The sequence below is a fragment of the Plecotus auritus genome, assembly GCF_963455305.1.
Source record: "Plecotus auritus genome assembly, chromosome: 2".
NCBI lineage: Eukaryota > Metazoa > Chordata > Mammalia > Chiroptera > Vespertilionidae > Plecotus > Plecotus auritus.
In genome coordinates this window covers 121,428,121-121,441,627 of record NC_137771.1, presented here as the reverse complement: position 1 = coordinate 121,441,627, position 13,507 = coordinate 121,428,121, and the positions used below count along the sequence as shown (strand labels likewise).

At 42.4% G+C, this 13,507-nt stretch overlaps 1 protein-coding gene across 1 annotated transcript in view; it reads right to left on the bottom strand.

The window, feature by feature from the left end:
• The window catches only part of MED12L (mediator complex subunit 12L), a 411,338-nt gene that overhangs the window by 290,848 nt on the left and 106,983 nt on the right, over positions 1-13,507 (bottom strand). The window lies entirely within an intron of this gene.

Below are 13,507 nucleotides of genomic sequence, written 5' to 3'. Positions count from 1 at the left end.
AAAGTTGCGATTAAGAAACGTACATTCACATTTAACATGTCAGCCCGTTCACTTGTTTTTTCAAATAAAAATAGGAAAAGGATCAATGACTTGTCTCAAGGGAACAATCTTGGAGAAGACTGGCCGCTACGTGTGCAGTTGACGTAAAAATAGACCCGTGTTGATCATACAAATCTATCATGAGAAGGTGACGTCACCGTCGGTGCCCACTCCGCCCACGTGCTCCCGGGAGTCCTGGTGGGAGGCCGCGCCCGGCGCCCCCACTCAGCGTCCTGTGCGGGGACAGCCCTGCGGGGCACAGACGGCACGGGCCTCCGCACCATGCCCAGGAGGAAGGGCCCGGGGTGGGTGGCTTTCCCTAAGTGAGGGGGTCCATGCTAAGAGGTTACACTCCGCATCTTCGCGTGTGCGAGGTGGTGTGCGATCCGTGTGCTGGGGCGGGCAGGTGTGTGCAGGGCCCCGCTCAGGCTCCAGACCCGCCCTGTGGGGGACGCTACGGCCAGCCAGCAGGTGGCCCGAGGCGGGCTGCCCCTTGCTATGCATGCTGGGTGATTCCAAACACAAACTAAGCTCACACACACGGGGACTTCACGCATGCGACAGCGTGCGAATGGCTTGGGTGTCACGGTTGTCACGGGGATGAAGGCAGGACCGCTCCTCCCTGCGGGACGGCACAGGGAGCGAGGCTCCCGCTGCGGGGGGCCGCGGGGCTCGCTTGGGCTCCCGGACGGACGGGGACGGTCCCCTGAGACGTGTGCTTCGTGCTGGGGCTGTGTGGGGTTGCTGGTGGGAGGCAAGAGACAAGTTCTGGCTGCCGGCGGGCCAAGTGCCCAGTGTGTGCCGGGTGGCTGTCCCACAGACGCCTGTCGCACGTGGCATTAAGCCCGAGGCTGGACAGGTCTCCTGGGGGGTCGAGGTCACCCCTCCGAGCAAACACCAATTCCCAGGAAGGGCCTGCTTTGGAAAGGGCAGCACTGAACCCAAGCTGCCAGGCCCGGGACTCAGGTCGGAGGCGGACGCCTGCACGCGGGTTCCCCGCTCCTCACCCCCATGTTATCCCAGGAGTCTGTCCTCTGAGCGCCTACACCCCCCCAGCAGGTGTCGAGGACACTGGGTGGCTCTGGCCAGGAGCTGGGAGCTGGGTGGAGTCCAGGTCCCTGGAGAGGTGTGTGTGGTGTGGCGGCGTCTGGGGACCCCTTTCTGTCGTCCGAGGGGCCTGGCCCTGGCTGACGGGGCAGCGCCCTCCTTGCTGAGGGACACGCATATTCTATTATCTATCATGTTGTCTAAGCCCTAACAAATTATAAAATCAAAAAGGGGACGTTTGTTTTGAAGAAGTGAGATGTGTTTCTGTATACCAACCACACCACTTTATACAACTCCTCCTTATCAGAGAATTATAACTTTCAGCATAACACTATATTGGTTCTTCTAATATAAGCCTAGTAATGATTATTACTAACAATAACAATTGTAAACACATTTACATAGTGCTTAATAATTCTGAAAGTACTCTGTCTCCTTAGAGACAAGTGGGTCAAGTGCTCTATGCTGATTAACAAGTAAGAGCACTAAGGCGCAGAGCCCACCAGTAACTTGTACAAGGTCACAGAGCTGAGCAGAGTCAATACAGCTGCATGGTTCATACATGGATTCCAGAAACATATAATGTGACTCGGAAGTCAAGAAAACAGCAAACCCTGTGGCAAGTAAACAGTGATGCAACATTGCCATTCACATACATACGTTCACACACACACACACACACACACACACACACACACACGTAGATGCCAAAGTCATATTGTAAAAAATAATTTCATGTTAAATGTTTCAGAAGGCTCCATCCAGTTATTCTTTCTGACCAATTATTAAGAAAAGATGACCAGTTTGACTTACAGGTTAAAATGTAGTTTTTTGTCTTATTCATTAAACAGCGTAATAACACAAAGCAACTACTCACATCAGCTCTTTCTGGAGTTGAGTCAACATGCAATATAATTACTCCTAAATGGGCAACACTGACGTTCCTTCCAAAGAAGTATGTTTGTGACTAGAGCCGTGGTCAACAAACTGCGGTTCGCGAGCCACATGTGGCACTTTGGCCCCTTGAGTGTGGCTCTTCCACAAAATACCACGGCCTGGGTGAGTCTATTTTGAAGAAGTGGCATTAGGAGAAGTTTAAGTTTAAAAAATTTGGCTCTCAAAAGAAATTTCGATCGTTGTACTGTTGATATTTGGCTCTGTTGACTAATGAGTTTGCCGACCACTGGACTAGAGGATCCAGGACTCTCGGCCCTGAGCACACTCGCCCTCTAGTGGCATTCACTTCTCACATTCTGGGCTAAGTCCCTCACTTGAGGATGCTTACAGCAGAGATCACCAAACATTTCTTACATACCCTTTCAGCTCAGTATTTTTTTTAGCAAACACTCTCACTCAACACGTATTTATTTATTTCTATAGTAATATCAGCATAACAATTATGTTTATTATAAAACGTAGACAAAACAGACCTGGTTGTTTTAAAATGTAATCTAAATAGAAATTCTAATCACTTCCTCAGGCACCCACATTGGAGATAACTGTGCTTGAAAGAGAATCTGATAATATAATTTTAGTCAAAAACATTCAACATTATTTCTGCCCTTGATATAGACACTCATGATTTTTCTTTTTAAGAGTCCTATAACTTAAGTCTGTGCGTGAATGAGGCATAGGAATTCTGAAGTTGGCCATTTCATGAACTAGAAAGGTACATAGTCAGGCTAACCATAAAACTGAAGCAGTTTGCATGGACTAGGTAAAACTCTCACCTGGGAACAATATAGTCTTTACTCAACATTTAGCGCAAGCAGGTTAGCAATACAAAAGCACACCTTGAATCTCAGGTAGCCCTACTTTCCTTCCAGATAGCTCAAGTCTACATATTACAAATCTTAGCACTCTTGAAGCCTTTTATCTAAGAAAGTCTTTATTACAAAAAGAAAGATTTCAAGATGTCCACCCAGTAACATTCTGTCCTATGACAGTGAGCAGATAACTGTGTAGACTTTTATCATCAGTATGCTCTCCGGAAGGACTGAAGCATTTCCACTTAGGCTCGAGTTAGAAATTTTACTGAGTCTGTGTGCCTCACTCACAGCATCCGGATACCCTACTTGGCATGATCTTTTTCTTCGAGAAGCAGAGTGATGACCCAGAAATATTCCAAAACAGAAGTAATCTGGAAAAGGTTCACATCAAGTTCACATGGAGGTAGGACAGTGAAAGATTTGTGGTGGTTCTTATTGTTTTCCCTTCTTTCCATATATGCAATTCCCAAAGACTGCTATGAAAACCAAAGGTATTTATAATCAGTTAACTAAAGTATTCACTGAAGGTAGGTATAATGTCTTAAAATTTACCTCTACATTCCTGGCACCTAGCATGACTTGGACATACCACAGGCACTTTCCATTGTAAAAAGAACACAAACTTTTTATTGTTCCCTAAAATAAGAGTTGGGGAAAAAAAAACACTGAAAATCTGATGTTTATAGATCAGTTCAGTAATGAAACAATCTATTACTAGGAAAGCATATGATAACAACTGACTGTGTGATGGTTAATTTTATGTGTCAGCTTAGCTAGGCTATGTTTTGGGGTCAAACTACAATTTAGATGAAGACATTTTTTTAAAATGTGAATAATGTTTAAATCCATAGACTTAGTACAGCAGATTATCTTCTATAACATGGGTGGGCCTTATTCAATCAGTTAAAGACCTTAAGAGAAAATATAGTCCCCCAAGGAAGAAGGAATTCTGCCTTCAGACTCAAGCTGCAATATCAGCACTTCCCTGAATCCCCAACCTGCTGGCCTGCCCTACACATTTCAGATTTGCCAGCTCCCATAATCATGTGAGCCAATTCCTTAAAATACAGCCATACACCACTTAACAAGTAGGGTACAGTCTGAGAAATGCATCAATAGGCAATTTTGTCATGTGAACATCAGAGTGCTCTACACAAATCTAGATGGCCTAACTTACTACACACCTAGGCTGCAAGCCTGTACAGTATATTTTACCACACAAAACAACATGAGATTAAATTGAGCACATGAGAAAATGATGCAATCAAACATGGTAAACACAAAGTGTATGAGACTGCTTGCTGCTGGCTTAATACGGCATACTGTTTTATACCAATCTTTTTTCTTTATAAGTAGAAAGAGTACACTCTAAAATGACAATAAAAAGTACAGCAAATAAAGAGGAAAAAATGGCGGTGGAATAGACAGACGTGTCCCGAGCCTTGTTCCGGAGCAGATAGAAAGAACAGCTGAGGGTCACACAGGGAGTGTTTATTGGTGAGTTGAGGAACATCTATAGTCCAGGAGATGGTGGGGGACTGCTGGATGGGGCACCCCTGACCGGGCAGCCCCCACTGCTGCTGGGTTCCCTCCTGGAGCGACCGGCTCGGACGCGGAGACCATGCCATCTTGAAGAGGAAAGTGGATGTTATCGGAAGCCTGAAAATCTACAACTGCAGCACCAACTGAACAGCTGCGAACCCCAAAGCACCGGTCCCCAATTGGCACAAACACGCGGATTCAGAGGAGCTCTACACTCCACCACGTAAAGGTCAGATTTTGCCTGGGATAAGGGGAGGTCTCTGCTCCCGGCAGGAGAGAGAGACTCACACACTGCAGGAGCTGGAGGACCAGGGGAAGTCTGCGCCTAGAAAAATCTGTGGCTGTTGGGGATGGCGTGATCCATGAATGTGGAAGGGGGTCCTCAGAGCTGCTAACAGAAAGGAACTCTTAAAAGCAACCCATTTTGATCTGATGCAAAAGGACAGCTTAAAAATTTTAAAAGTGTGCCGGCTGCTTAGACCCAGGGGGGAAAAAGACTGCACAGACTTGTGCGCATCCCGAGTTCACACACTTACGCTGGCTCTTTTTTTATTTGTTTGTTTTTTCTTTTTTCTTTTTCCTTTAAATCCTTGCTTCTAATTACTAAGCCCAACACATAGGATCACCCAATTGGGGACACCCTAAGAGACTGCAGAGGGAAGTTGTTTTTCTGGAACCTGGGGATCAGAGCGGGGAATAACCATCAGAGAACCAGCTCTGGGGCAACCCACTCCCACAAACCGGTATTGAATACCACAGGGAAACCAGGATCTAAGCACTGGCTAGAGAGGACCTATAGACCTGGGGGTCATCCAGAAACACTGCCACCCAGGGGTTGAATCACAAATTCACTCTTGGGTAAACACAAATAAAGGAATACAAGAAATTAAGACACACTGCCTACTTAAAAATCAGGACTGGCTTACAACACTGAGGAGAAGTGGAACACAGGGAACTGCAATACTGTCCTGACTAGGAAAGAGGCATGCCAAACAGAACAGTAGAGGAACTGAATGACCTTCACTACTGCACTTTTTTTTCATCTTTTCCTTAAGAAACTAATTTTTTTTCTTTTTTCCTCACTTCATTTTACCTTTTTAATTATTACATTTTTATTTTCAATCAGTATTATTACTACTACTATTTTACCTTTTTTTAAAAAAAAGTATTTTATTTTCTCTTTATTTTACTTTGGGATTAGTGTTTTACATTATATTTTAATCTTCCCTTTAGCATCATTTTACTCTATCTCAACTTTACCTTTATGCCATCACTCTCTTCCTAACTTTTCCCCTTTTGTTGTCCTGTTTCTCTTACCCTTTTCCTGCTTTAGATTTTCCCTATTCTTTCTTTTTAACCCGTTAAAATTTCACCCTACTTATATATCTAATTTCCAATCCCCTCCTCCAAGTCCATGAACACCTCTCTCTTCTCTGTCTTCACTATCCAAAAAATTGTTTTTCTCTCTGTCCTTTTGTTGTTGTTTGATTGATTGTTGATTATATCAATGTTTTATGCTTGTTTGTGAGATTGCTTTGCTTATTCTTTATTTTTGTTTGTTTTTTTTTTGTTTGTTTTTTGCTTGTTTTCCCTCACCTCGCTTGATATTAGTTGTTGTTTGTAGTTTGTATTCATCTCCAGGTACTTGTTGCTGGCATTTGTTGGGATTAGTGGCCGTTCTATTGGACTTTCCTCCCCATATATATAAAGTTTGTTCCCCTCTTCTTTCATACTCTCTTTCTTTTCTCTCTTACTTTTTTTTCCCTTTTCCCCAATTTCATTTTTGCATTCCTTTCTTTTTCTCCCTCTCTCTTCTTCTTTCTCTCCTATCCTCTAATTTGCTTTTCTCTGGAGGTCACCTTTATTGGAGGTTATTAATATTGTGAATACAGTTCTGTTCAGTGACTTCTGCGTTGTACCTGGTTATGTTGTATTTTGTGCCTTTAAATCAACGCAGGAGAGAGAGAACTACATAACCAGACATCCGGAGAAGAGAGACCATGGGGAGACAAAGACACAGACCGCATATGAAAGAAAAGGAGGCATCACCAGAAAAGGATGTAAACAAAATGGAGGCAAGCAACCTTCCAGAAAAAGAATTCAGAGAAATGGTCATAAGGTGGCTGAAAAGAATGGAAGACAAATTCAACAATATGAGTAAGAACCAAGAGGAAATGAAGAAGAACCAAGAAGAAATGAAAAATGACTGCAATAAAGAACTCAATAAAAAGCATCAAGAGTAGACTAGAAGAAGCAGAGGACCGCATCAGTGAGCTAGAAGACAAGATGGGAAAAAATACCCAAGTAGAGCAGCTTCTAGAAAAAAAAATTAAAAAGCAGGAGGAGAGCCTAAGGGAACTTTGGGACAACACGAAACAAAACAATGTCCGCACAATAAGGGTTCCAGAAGGAGAGTAAACTGAGCAAGGAATAGAAAACCTGTTTGAAGAAATAATGACAAAAAACTTCCCTGATATAGGGAAGAAAAAACCCACACAAATCCAAGAAGCTCAGAGTCCCAAGCAAAATGAACCCCAAAAGACCGACGCCAAGGCACATTATAATTAAATTGGCAAACACCAACGACAAAGTAAGAATCTTAAAAGCGGCCACAGAGAGACAGAAAGTTACCTACAAAGGAACCCCCATCAGACTAGCAACTGATTTCTCAACAGAAACTCATCAGGCCAGAAGGGAATGGAATGATATATACAAAGTCATGCAAAGAAAGGATCTGAATCCAAGAATACTGTACCCAGCAAGGCTATAAATCAAAATTGAAGGTGAAATCAGGAGCTTCACAGACAAAAAAGGACAAAGAGAGTTTATTACCACCAAACCAGCAATACAAGAAATGCTAAAGGGTCTGCTGTAAAAAAAAAAAAAAAAAAAAAGAAATAGGAATCGAAGAAGGAACACGGGGGTAAAGAATAAAAATGGCGATAAATAAGCATCTATCAATAATAACTTTAAATGTAAATGTATTAAATGCCCCAATCAAAAGACATAGGGTAACGGATTGGATAAGAAAACATGACCCAAATATCTGCTGTCTACAAGAAACCTACCTCAGAAAAAAAGACGCACACAGACTAAGGATGATGGGATGGAAAAAGGTTTTTCAGGCAAATGGAAATGAAAAAAAGGCTGGGGTAGCAATACTTATATCTGACAAATTAGACCTCAAAGTGAAGGACTTAACAAGAGATAAGGAAGGCCACTTCATAATACTAAAGGGAGCAATCCAACAATTAGAAATAACTCTGGTAAACATATACACACCCAATACAGGAGCACCCAAATACATAAAAAAAAAAAAAACTCCTGGAGGATATCAAGGGAGAGACTGACAGCAATACAATCATAGTAGGAGACTTTAATACCGCACTATCACCATTGGACAAATCCTCTAAACAAAAAATCAGCAAAGAAATATCAATCCTAAATGACTAACTAGACCAGATGGAATTAATTGACATCTTCAGGACATGTCACCCCAAAGCCACAGAATATACATTCTTCTCAAGTGCACATGGGTCATTTTCAAAGATAGATGATATGTTGGGTCATAGTCAAAGTCTCCAAATTCAAGAAGATAGAAATCCTATCAGGCATCTTCTCAGATCACAATGGCATAAAACTGGAAATCAACTACAATAAAAATAATCCAAAAAAATCAAACACATGGAGACTAAACAGCATGCTATTAAACCATGACTGGGTTACCAGAGAGATCAAAGAAGAAATAAAAAACATCATGGCAACAATTGACAATGAAAACACAACAATCCAAAATCTATGGGACAAAGCGAAAGCAGTCTTAAGAGGGAAGTTCATAGCACTACAAGCCTACTGCAAAAAAACACGAAAGAATGGTAATAAATTACCTAACACTACAACTCAAAGAGTTAGAAAGAGACCAACAAGAAAAGCCCAGTGTAAGCAGAAGGAAGGAAATAATAAAGATCAGAGTGGAGATAAATGACATTGAGAACAAAAAAAAAAAAAAAAATACAAAAGATCAATGAAACCAAGAGCTGGTTCTTTGAAAGGATAAACAAGATTGATGAAACTCTAGCCAGACGCACCAAGAAGCAAAGAGAGAGGACCCAAATAAACAAAATCAGAAGAAATGAAAGAGGAGAAATAACAACAGGCCCCACTGAAATACAAAAGATTGTTAAAAAATGCTATGAACAACTCTATTCCAACAAACTGGACAAACTGGAGGAAATGGACATATTCCTAGAAAAATATAACCTTCCAAAACTCAATCAGGAAGAATCTAAACATCTCAATAGGCCAATAACTATGGAAGAAATTGAAGCAGTCATTAAAAAGCTTCCACCAAACAAAAGCCCGGGGCCAGATGGCTTCACAGGAGAGTTTTACCAAACATTCAAGGAAGAACTAAAACATATCCTCCTCAGACTATTCCAAAAAATTCAAGAGGAAGGAACACTTCCAAGCTCATTCTATGAAGCTAGCAACAACCTAATACCAAAACCACAACACAATGAAAGAGAATTAAAGGCCAATATCCCTCATGAACACAGATGCCAAAATCCTCAACAAAATTCTAGCAAATTGGATCCAGCACTACATCAGAAAGATCATACACCATGACCAAGTAGGATTTATCCCAGGAATGCAAGGATGGTACAATATCCATAAATCAATAAACGTGATACATCACATAAACAAATTGAGAGATAAAAATCACATAGTCATATCAATTGATGCAGAAAAAGCATTTGACAAAATCCAACTTTCTTGACAAAAACTCTCAACAAGGTGGGAATAGAAGAATCATACCTCAACATAATAAAAGCCATGTATGATAAACCCATAGCTAACATCATATGCAATGGCAAAAACTGAAACCATTTCCCCTAAGAACAGGAGCAAGACAGGGATGCCCACTCTCACCACTCCTGTTCGACATAGTACTGGAAGTATTAACCATTGCAATTAGACAAGAGGAAGAAAGGCATCTAAATTGGAGAAGAAGAAGTAAAGCTGTCCTTATTTGCAGATGACATGATATTGTACTTAAAAAACCCCACAGACTCCATCAAAAAACTAATAGATTTAATAAATGAATTCAGCAATGTAGCAGGATACAAAATTAACACCAAGAAATCTATGGCATTTCTATACACCAATAGTGAACTTACAGAAAGAGAGACTAAAAAAGCAATCCCATTTACCATCGCACCAAAAAAATTAAGATACCTAGGAATAAACTTAACTAAAGAGGTAAAAGAGCTATACGTGGAAAGCTATAGGACACTGAAAAAAGAGATAGAGGAAGACGTAAACAGATGGAAGAACGTTGCATGTTCATGGATTGGTAGAATCAACATCATTAAAATGTCCATACTACCCAAAGCAATCTATAGATTCAATGCACTCCCCATTAAAATACCAATGGCATATTTCTCAGACCTAGAAAGAACTCTCCAAAAATTCATCTGGAATAAAAAGAGACCCCGAATAGACACAGCAATCCTGAAAAAGAAGAACAAAGTAGGTGGGATCTCAATACCAGATTTCAAGCTGTACTACAAAGCCACTGTTCTCAAAACAGCCTGGTACTGGCACAAGAACAGACATATAGACCAATGGAATAGAATAGAGAATCCAGACATCGACCCAAACCACTATGCTCAATTAATATTTGACAAAGAAGGCATGAACATACAATGGAGTCAAGACAGTCTCTTTAATAAATGGTGTTGGGAAAATTGGACAGATACATGCAAAAAAATGAAACTAGACCAACAACTTACACCAAACCAAAAAATTAACTCAAAATGGATACAGGACTTAAACATACGATGGGAAACCATAAAAATACTAGAAGAATCCACAGGCAGAGAAATCTCAGACATATGCCGAAGCAATTTCTTCACTGATACCGCTCCTAGGGCAATGGAAGCTAAAGAGAAAATAAATAAATGGGACTACATCAAAATAAAAAGCCTTTGCACAGCAAAAGAAACCATCAACAAAACAACAAGAAAGCCCACTGCATGGGAGAACATATTTGCAAATGTTATCACCGATAAAGGTTTAATCTCCAACATCTACAGGGAACTTATACAACTTAATAAAAGGAAGATAAATGATCCAATAAAAAAATGGGCAACGGACTTAAATAGAATCTTTTCAAAAGAAGACAGAAGGAAGGCCAAGAGACATATGAAAACATGCTCAAAGTCACTAATTATCCGAGAGATGCAAATCAAAATGACAATGCGGTACCATCTCACACCTGTCAGAATGGCTACCATCAACAAATCAACAAATGACAAGTGCTGGCGAGGATGCGGAGAAAAAGGAACCCTCGTGCATTGCTGGTGGGAATGCAGACTGGTGCAGCCACTGTGGAGAACAGTATGAAGTTTCCTCAAAAAACTGAAAATGGAACTCCCATTTGACCCAGTAATCCCACTCCTAGGAATATATCCTAAGAAACTAGAAACACCAATCAGAAAGGATATATGCACCCCTATGTTCATAGCAGCACAATTCACCATAGCTAAGATTTGGAAACAGCCTAAATGCCCATCAGCAGATGAGTGGATTAGAATACTATGGTACATCTACACAATGGAATACTACGCTGCTATAAAAAAGAATTCTTACCATTTGCAGCAGCATGGATGGACCTGGAGAGCATTATGTTAAGTGAAATACGCCAGGCAATGAAAGAAAAATACCGTATGATCTCACTCATTTATGGAAAATAAAGAACACTATAACCTGATGAATAAAAAGATAGATAGAGAGGCAGTAAAGCACCAAACAGACTGTCAAATTACAGCAGGAAGGCTGGGGAGTGTTGGGGAGGGAGGGAAATAGATCAACCAAAGGACTTGTATGCATGCACATAAGCACAGCAATGGACACAAGACACTGGGAGGGGGGGTGGGGGAGGGAGGGATGAGGGCATGCGACTGGGGTTAGGGGAGGCTGGGGGAAGGTCAATGGGGGCGGGGGGGGAAGGAGATATATGTACTAATATATGTAATATTTAAACAATAAAAAAAAATACAGCAAATACACAAACCAGTAACACAGTCATTTTTTATCATTATCAAGTATTATATTTGATACTTTTGTGCAATACTTTTATATGACAGGTTGCACAGTAGGTCTGTTTATACCAGCATCACCACAAACACATGAGCACTGTACTACAACACTGTACTACAACATTATAATGGCTATAGCATCAGTAGGCGATAAGAATTTTTCAGCTCCATTATAATCTTACTAGGGGCCCAGTGCACAAAATTCGTGCACTGAGGGGGGAGGTCCCTCAGCCCAGCCTGCCCCCTTTCACAGAATGGGAGTCCTCAGGGGATGTCCTACTAACGGCCTCAGGGGGTGTCCTCCACTGCGGGAGGCAACTGGGCTAATCAGGGGAAAGCGCCAGCCCCTATCACCCGCTGCTGCAGCCACTGCCAGCCACCACATCCACCAAGGTGTTTTCATCAACACGGACTCCAGTCCCTTCACCATGAAAAAATGACAACTTCCTTTAGGCATCTTCAAGATGTGTCTTTCATAGGATATGACATTTCCTTTTTTTTTTTAATCCTCACCTGAGGATATGTTTCCATTGATTTTTAGAGAGTATGGAAGAGAGAGGGGGAGACAGAGAGAAACATCAATGTGAGAGGGACACTTTGATTGGTTGCCTCCAGCATGAGCCCTGACCTGGGCCCTGGCCAGGGAGGAGCCTGTAACCTTGGTACATGCCCTTGATCAGAATCGAACCCAGACCCTGCGGTGCGCAGGCCGAGGCTCTATCCACTGAGCCAAACCAGCTAGGGCAGGATATGACTTTTCTTAGCCCCTCCAGCAGCGGACCTTCGTTTTCATTCTCCAGGAGTGAAGTGGAAAAACCCTAGATCACCTTCTTGGATTCTTATTACCCAAGTTACCAAGAACACTGCAAGTGGCAGCATACATGGAGCTTAGCCAATGAGCAGTCAGAAAAGGTGTTTACACTCAAATTGGTTTGGCTCAGTGGATAGAGCGTCGGCCTGCAGACTGAAGGGTCCCAGGTTTGATTCCTGTTAAGGGCATGTACCTTGGTTGGGTGCACATCCCCAGTGGGGAATGTGCAAGAGGTAGTTGAATCGATGTTTCTCTCTCATCGATATTTCCTACTGTCTATCCCTCTCCCCTCTTCTCTGTAAAAAATCAATATAATATATTTTTTTTTTAAAGAAAAGGTGTTTCCTCTGCAGCTCATGCGCAGAGGACCCCCTGCTTTGTGTCCACTGGGCTAGGGCATGTCCCTGAGGCCGGGGGGGGGGAGGGGGCACGCCCCCAAGGCCAGCAGCCAGCCCCGCGTTGTGGGCGCCGGGCTGGGAACATCCACCCCCAGCGGCTTGGTGCCTGCGCTCATAGGCCCGGGGGCATTCTGGGACCCCGGCCGCTCAGGGCCTACATGTGGGCCTACAGGCTAGGAGCAGCCTGGGTCCTGAAAATGTTCCCAGGACCTAGGCCGCTCGGCCCCTGTGTATGCCAATTAATCCGCCATCTTTGTCGGGTTAATTTGCATACTCACTCCTGATTGGCTGGTGGGTGTCGTGGAGATACAGTCAATTTGCATCTTTCTCTTTTATTAGTATATGCTAGAGGCCCAATGCACAAAAATTCATGCAAGAGTAGGCCTTCCTTCCCCTGGCTGCCGGCACCAGCTTCCCTCCTCCAACTGCTGACAGACACCCGGGACCCAGGCTGCTTCCCTCCTCTGGCCACCCACAGGCACCCAGGACCCGGGCTGGCTTCCCTCCAGCCCCGGCTTTGTCAGGAAGGGTGTCCAGAATGACGTCCAGAAGACGTCCGGTCTAATTAGCATATCACCCTTTTATTATTATAGATAGATGGGACCATCATCATATATGCAATCTGTCATTGACTGAAACATTGTTATGCGGCAAATGATTGTAAATATCCTCTCAACTTTTAATATATAGATATATATGTGTGTATATATATTTATATTTACATTTTTTTCCCCTATTGGTTCTATTTCTCTGGAGAATCCTGTATAATATACTGTCTACAGATTTTTCAAAGATCATAAC